General features: G+C 54.9%; 1 protein-coding gene across 6 annotated transcripts in view; it reads right to left on the bottom strand.

Annotated features, from left to right (window-relative positions):
* The window catches only part of Rai1 (retinoic acid induced 1), a 99665-nt gene extending 92046 nt beyond the window's left edge, over positions 1-7619 (bottom strand). For all 6 annotated transcript variants that reach the window (XM_075992340.1, XM_075992335.1, XM_075992337.1 and 3 more), the window contains exon 1: positions 7156-7619. The gene's annotated coding sequence lies outside the window, so the exon portion shown is untranslated. The remainder of the gene's footprint in view (positions 1-7155) is intronic.
* Between the last annotated feature and the right edge of the window lie 577 nt (positions 7620-8196).

Below are 8196 nucleotides of genomic sequence, written 5' to 3' on the forward strand. Positions count from 1 at the left end.
ATCTTCAGGGATGAATACAGCCTCACAGGGTCTCCCTGAAATATGCCTCTACAATCAAACAAGGACAGCCTTATATTATCCTGGTAGCCTGGCTGAGGTAGGGTAGCAGTGAATGCTGGTCTAGGAGCTACCTGCTCTAGCAGGGCCAAGGACCACTACTCCTTTCCAGTGGGTGCTACCCCTGGCAATATGGCTAGGTTGACCTGCCCCAGGCAACAATGAGTAAGAAGGGCCATTTCTGAAGAGAACACTTTGTATATATCAGACATTATGGGGCTTCATCTGTATGAACTCAGATTTCTCCATTCTGCCAGTAATCTTATAAGGAATGGTGCTCATTGCCTTTTACCTCACAGAAAAGGAAAATGAGCAAAGGAGATAAGTAACCTAGCCAAGTAATATAACCTGGATCAGAGCCTAGGCAGCCAGGCTGCTTAGAACTATGTACAGGAGGGGCTGGAGAGATGGCTCTGCCACTAAAGAGCACATACTGCTCTTCCAGGGAACCCAAGTAGAGTTCTCAGCACCCACAACAGGGCGGCTCGCAATCACCTGTAACTCCAGCTCCAGAGTACCGGGCATATCTACAGACACATACACAGGAGTAATACATACTTTTAAAAAATAAAGCCAAGCGGTGGTGGCGCACGCCTTTAATCCCAGAACTCAGGAGGCAGAGGCAGGCAGATCTCTGTGAGTTTGAAGCCAGCCTGGTCTACAAGAGCTAGTTCCAGGACAGGAACCAAAAAGCAACGGAGAAACCCTGTCTCGAAAATTAAAAAAACAATCAACCGCAGGGCTGGAGAAATGGCTCAAAGGTTAAGAGCACTGGCTGCTCTTTTAGAGGACCTGAGTTCAATTCCCAGCAACTATATCGTGGCTCATAACCATCTGTAATGAGATCTGGTGCCCTCTACTGGCCTGCAGGGAGAACAGTGTATGCATAATAGATGAAGATTAAGAAAAAAAAAATCAACTGCAACTCCAGTTCCAAGGGATCTAACAACTTCTTCTGGCCTCCATAGACACCAGGGACATACTTGGTACACAGTCATACATGCAGGCAAAACACTCATATAAGAGGGAGGGAGGGAGGGAAGGAGGGAGGGAGGGAGGGAGGGAGGGAGGGAGGGAGGGAGGGAGGGAGGGAAGAGAAAATAAGAACAAGAGAATACACACTGTGTCTCAGGGATGGCCACAGCCCTTAGACCCTGGAATATGCGAGTTACTCAGCATAATGACTGAACAAATGAAGTCGGTTACACTGCCACTCAAGTCACAAGTTACTGGATACTGTCTTAGGGTCCACTGTCATCACTGGGGCAAAGTCCCTTTGCAAACAGAAACTGTGGCCAGAAGTCAGTCATTTTCATCTGCCTTCCCTCCACTGACCTTCACCTCACCAGAAGAGAAACAGGCATTGGACTCCCTGTTCTGCAAGTGAGGGTTAGAGGTGATTTTGTCAAGGGAAACAGTCGCTGATGCCTTGTTCATGTTGCAGAGCTCTTTAGTAGGAAGAATAACAGCCCGGGCTGGGGTACAGCACAAGGTTGACACGCACTTGCCTAGCAGGCTAAAGGCTCTACATTCCATTCCCAGCATCACAAAAATAAGTATCAATCCAAGAATAACAGCCAAGAGGAGGGCTGTGTGCCAGCAGGACCCTCTTATGCTCATTTTAAAATGGAGGAAAATAGAGCCCCCGCCACCATCACCAAACAGTAGCTGATGCAGAATCTGAACTCAGGCTGGCTTCACCCAAAATTCATGTTTATATCCCCAAGCTATAGGGCCCTTTTTGCTTTTCATATCACAAAACAAATCAAGGCCATTGTCACCTTTAATGCTGGCAGCAATTCATAGTCCCATTTTTGACAGAAGAAACTGATGTTCAGGGAAAGGAAAATTGGCTCCCCTAAAGAAGTGGTTGGAATTTAGACCTTTTCTCTGATTCTTAATCTAGTGCTTACTGATCTGTCCCAAGAGAACCCACTGTGCAGATCAGCACAATCTCCCCTGCACACCCTCCTTCAAGCCCCTACAGGTCTCAGGCGGGTGTTAAGCAAACCTGCTTCCCCATCTCAGCAGCCCTCTCGGCTAGCAGCTGCCCCCACCACCACCACCAAGAAATGAGCAACATAGGCCTACAGACTGAACACAGTCTACCCTGTGCTGACACTGACAGCATTGAGTCCAGAGAGCAAGGGAAAGATTCCCTGCCTGATTCCAGCATCTCACCACAGCTCCCAGCCAATGACATACCACATCCCTACCCTGGCTCTGGCACATCACTTACTTCCCTATCCTGGGCCCCGGTGCAGTCATTCTTCTCTCCACAGGACCCTATGTGCCATTCGCCATCCAGACAGACTACTATGCAAAAATGGGACATTTGCTGATTGTCTACCCAAGGTCCTTGAAGACTAATACTGGCTTGTTCAGTGTGAACACAGAAATGATTCTCTAATCACAGAGCCAATGAACTAATGAAGGAATGCCTGACGTGGCCAAACCTCGTACACTGGCTGCTTTTTTCCCTAAATGTAAGTCTATCAATTTATAGAAAGAACACCTCAATTCCTTTTGCATTCCCTTGTTTCCCTCTGTCCCACTCTCTCAGTCCAAGGTTGCCTTCACCCCTGCACACCTTGAGCCCAGCACATCCAATCACTGTCTCTCCCACCCCTGCCCGTTTGAAAAGCTCCAGAACCAGCAGAACAAACTCTTGTCTTTTGGCAGCCAAGCCTCAGCCTGTGCCTGCCCCCCCCCCCCCCCGGTGTCACATTCCAATCTTGGGTCTTCAGTGACCCACCGGAAAGGGGCACAGCTCACCCTCATTCTTGGAGAAACAGGATGAGCCAGTTTCTTCCAGTCCCTGGTGGTGAGGGGGGAGCAACTGGGCGCGCGCTCTCTCTCTCTCTCTCTCTCTCTCTCTCTCTCTCTCTCTCTCTCTCTCTCTCTCTCTCACACACACACACACACACACACACACACACACACACACACACACGTGCACGCGCGCGCGCAGACCCCAGCCAAAGATCAAAGGGACCTCTGAATGGCTGTGAGGTTCCAATCCTCTACAATTCACCTGGGGCCCTACCAGGAAGAATTCCTAGGTATCTGAGTTCTAGTCCCTAGTCCTGGCTGTGGGCCCTGGAAGGAGTCACCGAGACTCAGCTGCTCTAGCCTCATGGGCCCAGCAAAAGGGCCTATCATTCAGACATACATGCTGGGCCACTGACACAGACAAAGAGCGATGACTCATTCTCTTGGAGGTCAGAAGGAGGAGACAGGATGTCTGTTTGGGTCTTGGGAGGCAGATGAAGGGCACCCAGGTGGAAAGGGCAGCCCAGGCAAACTCAAGAGGCTGGCACGAAAACAGCTGAGCTGAAAGGAAGGTGGTGTGCAGGGGCAGAGCAGAGGACACCAGAGAGGACCCCAGGAGCATGTGAAGGACCCCAGGTGTTCCTCTGTTCAGAAACCCAAAGGAGACTTCAAAGTTAGCTGCTGGGCTTTGGAAAGATCGCTCCAGTCTCACCTGGGAGGTAGCAGAGAGGCCAACGAGGAAGCCCTGCACGACGGCTCCTATACCATTTCTCCTGAGTCAAGTGTCCAAAGCACAAAAGTCTCCCAAGAGCAGCAGGCATGCTTCTCTCTCCTTTTCTACCCATGCCCTATGGTATATCACCTGCTCACACCCCATCTTCTATGGTTGTTACCTGGGTCTCATACACCTCCAAGGAATATTTCATGCTTAGACCCTAACACAGCTTTAAAAACAATAGGTCTAGCCGGGCGGTGGTGGCGCACGCCTTTAATCCCAGCACTCGGGAGGCAGAGGCAGGCGGATCTCTGTGAGTTCGAGACCAGCCTGGTCCACAAGAGCTAGTTCCAGGACAGGCTCCAAAGCCACAGAGAAACCCTGTCTCGAAAAACCAAAAAAAAAAAAAAACAATAGGTCTTTGGACAGTCCATGTTCTCTGGAGCTGGCATCCAGAGCCTGTCCCAAGGAGAACCCTGGTCGAAGGGCATTGTTACCAATGCACAAAGCTCCTCCTCCCTGGGAGCCACAAACATATACATAGCACAGCCCAAGCAGCTGGTTGAAGAAAAAAAGGACAGCTATGTGCTGTCGAGGACATAGAAGAGCAGTCATGGAGCAGTGAATACATACCAGCTGTCTCAGCATCACTGACCTAACCATCTATGAATACCTATAGCTTAGGCAGCACTGGGATTCCCATTGTACAGACGGAGACACTGAGGCCCAGAGTGATAAACAACTCCCTCAGCAGATGGTGAAGCCAGCAGTCAACACAGAGTCTGGCCCTCACCCATAGCCCTCCTATGCAGAAAGGAAATCGGTGTTGTAGACTAAGAGACCTGAAGGCTGGGCAGCATTCACACACACGCCTTTAATCCCAGCACTTGGGAGGCAGAGTCAGGCAGATCTCTGTGAGTTTGAGGCCAGCCTGGTCTACAAGAGCTAGTTCAAGGACAGCCAGGGCTACACAGAGAAACCCTGTCTCTAGAAAACAAAAAACAAAACAAACGAGGGCTGGAGAGATGGCTCAGTGGTTAAGAGCATTGCCTGCTCTTCCAAAGGTCCTGAGTTCAATTCCAGGCAACCACATGGTGGCTCACAACCATCTGTAATGAGGTCTGGTGCCCTCCTGTGGCCTGCGGACATACATGCAGACAGAATGTTGTATACATAATAAATAAATATTTAAAAAAAAACAAAAACAAAAACAAACGAGAGACAGACAGACAGACCTAACGACCTGGGGATGTTATCATGTGGGGAAAAATAAAAGTATGTATTTGTACATAGCCTCTTGCACACACTGAGAAGCAGAGGGTGGAGATACACTCAAACTTTACAGGGGCCACCCGAGCTGAGGGTCTTTCGCTCTACATACTCTTTGCTGTCTGCATTTTTCACAGTGAGAAGCTCTCTACATGTTACTTGAGCCATGAAAGGAGAGAGCAGTTGTGGGGTCTCAGTTACTGTTTGTCGAAGGAATATACAGCAGGGCCATTTCCTAGGCCTGCTTTTTCAAGTTTTCTGTGAAACACTGATTTCGTGGGTTACTATCAGCCATTTCTCTAATCAAACAGACTGAAACAGAACTGTCAGAGATTAGCACACACACAGGAGGGTGACTCGCTAAACTCTGGCTTTCCCTATACAGTCCTTTCTTTGCACATGGCAGTTTTTATGGTTGGTTTTTTTGTTTTTAGTGTGTGTGTGTGTGTGTGTGTGTGTGTGTGTGTGTGTGTGTGCGCGCGCGCGCGCGCATAGCAGGATTTCATCATGGGAAGGGCTTTTTAAATCAATGGTCCAGATTTGGGGCTTAAAAGGGAATAAGGGCCCTCGTGCAGAGGCCTCGTGGACCAGTGGGAAGAAAGACACTTCTGATGTTGGAGGTCCCTCTGCAGAAGTCAGAGGGCTGCCTGATTGTCAGGGAAGATCGCATTCTGCCCCCTCCTAAGATGGCTTCTGAAACCTCAATCACCCCATACACTCTCTTCTCTAAGGAATGACTGTGATGAACGCCTCGCCAGACTTCTGGGGAGGCTGCCTTGGGACTGGATGCCTGTGTCTATGCCTTGTTCTTGGGCCCCACATACCCTCTGGGGTGTTGGGAGGAGGGGTGGGAAACTAGATTACTCTTCAGCTCCAGATCCCAAGGGTCACGTCCCAGAGAAACCTCTGGAAACAGCTGTGTAGTCAGCCAGGAAGGGCCTCCACTCCACTGCCCCCCACCCTAGCCTGACTGGAGTTGAGAGAGGAGTGTGTGCAGAATGGGGGAGGAGAAGGCGGACAGGATAGGAAGCAGAGCTCCCAGATCTGAGCTCCCATCGCGCTGGCGCCTCCACATCACAGCTTGCCTGGCCCCACTCTCCACCCGCCTCCCCTCCCAGGGCAGCAGACAACTAAAAAAAGATAAAATAAAAAGAAGTAATTCCCCTGCTCTGACGTCAGCGCGAGGTCTTAACAGCCCAGCAGCCGCATGAAACTAGATTGCAACCAGATGTAATGCCCTTGAATTCTCAACACAGCGCTGCCGTTGGAAAAGGGGATGGGGGTGGGGGGCGCGGGGCCCGCTAGAACCGCGACACAGGCGCTGCGGGAGTGCGTGCGGTGGGCTGGGAAGCGCCGCCCTGGGTTCGCCATGCAGGCACGCAGCCCCACGTCCCCAGTCCTCAGGAGCGTTTTACGCTTGGGTTTAATCCATTCGGAGCCCCCACGTCCAGGGTTCATGGGACGAAGGCACAGCTCCTAGCCGCACTCCCGCCCTGCTGTGTGAATGAGACTGAGAGCCCCAAGAGGAGCGGGGTCACTGGGAAAACGAGCGCCCCAGGAAGCTGGGGCCGCCGCGACCCGGAGCCAGCCTTGTGTTTCGCTTCCCCTCTGGCCCTCCTTGAAGGCCTCCGGTTGTGACCAAAGCTCCAAATGTCACCCCCGAACCTTGTAAGCCCTCGCCCCTGCCGCGCTCGACCCGGAGCCCCACGGGTCCCCTAGCCTCCAAAGGCGTGGGACTCGGCCTCGAAAGGGCCAGCGGGCCTGGCTGCCGAGCCGCTTTCGGGAGAGCACCAGGCTTGCGTGTCCCGGGCTTCAGCCGGTGGCGTCACCCCGAAAGGCCCGTGCGCCCCGGGCCTGGCCACGACGGAGATCCCGGGTCCGGGGGACCGCTTCCTGCTCAACGCGGGGCCTGCACACAGGCCCGGGCGGGGACATGCGGCGAGTGCCATGTCCTGTGGCCCTCGCAGCCCGGACACCCGAGAGCGGGCTACGTACCGAGCCGCCGGCTCCCCGTCCCCACCCAGAACGCACTCACAAAGCTCCCTCGGGCCCGCGCCGCGCCTCCCCACGTCCCCGCCCCACACTTGGTGACACTGGGCCTCGGCTCCCAGCGCCCGCTCCCAACCGGCCACCGACGATCCAGAGCACCCTCCTGCAGCCCCTACACGGCCACCGGCGGCCTCACGCCGGCGCCACACAAAGCCAGGCCGCGCGACCCCGCGTCCGCGCCCCACTCGCGCTCGGCACCAGCCCCCGTCCGGACCCCGGCCAGCGGCTGGGTCCCCACGCCTCGCACTGCCCTCAGCCCAGGTCCTTGTCCCCGCGCCGAGCGCCCCGCTCACCTCGGCACCCGCTCTCACTCCGGGGCCCGGCGTCCGGCACTGCGACTTCGCGGCCCTGAAGCCCGCGCGCCCATGGGTGTCGGGCGCGGCGGCCGACCAGGCGGGAAGGAGGGTGGGCCGCGGCGCCCCCTCCTCGGACCGCGACGCGGCGGGCTGCCAGCTACCTTCGCCGCCGCCACCGTCGCCGCCGCCTGGCTCTGCGAGCGGCCTGTCCGTGCCCAGGCGCGAGCGGGGGCGGCACCGGGACGCCCGGAGCCGGCGGCGCGCGTAGCGGGCCTTGACCGCGCACCCTACCGGGCCTGCCTGGTGCCCGCGGGAGCCTGAGAGAAATGCGATCCCCTCCACACAGGAAGAGCGGCGGGCGGGCGACGGGCGGGGGGGAGCAGGAGAGCGAGAGCGCGAGGAAAAAAGTTCCCGGGCGGCCAGGCAGCTCTCGCTCGTGGCCTCGGGTGCCAGGTGGGCCGTTCGCGCCCCCACAGCGCCCCCTAGCGCCCGCGCGCCCCACAGCACGCCCCGTGTCCGTCTGGGGGGCTGGGGCTTGACGGATGGCCTGAAGGTGCAGCCCAGCAAAGGGCCTGGGGAAGGAAGGCAGCAGGATTTGGTCTGGTCTTGGTCAAGGAGAATTTGGATTCAAGTCTTGGGCCGGACCGCTACCCTCATTCCACCACCCCCATCACTAGCCCTCATCTGAGACCGTTCCTTTGGTTTGAGGATCAGTTTCAAATTTCCCCCAAGTTAGAGGTGAAATGTATTCCCTGCACACGTGGCATCTCGTTGGGTACTGAAGCAATGTGGTCCCCTGCTTGTCAAGAAGCTGGCATTGTGTGGGGGAGACACAGACAGCCAACAATGATCAGGTCCATAACGAAGATAATTTTAGAGAGAACTAAGTACTGGGGGGAAAATCAGCAGGTGCAGTGATGGATTTAGCTGCAAGCGAGCGGCCTGTCTGAACAAATAGCTAAAGAGCAGGAAGGAGCCTCCACCAGTGGCGCAGGGAGGAACATTCTCTGAGAGGAAAAGACAAGGGCAAGGGCCCTG

The sequence above is a fragment of the Microtus pennsylvanicus genome, chromosome 11, assembly GCF_037038515.1.
Source record: "Microtus pennsylvanicus isolate mMicPen1 chromosome 11, mMicPen1.hap1, whole genome shotgun sequence".
In the NCBI taxonomy this organism is placed as follows: Eukaryota; Metazoa; Chordata; class Mammalia; order Rodentia; family Cricetidae; genus Microtus; species Microtus pennsylvanicus.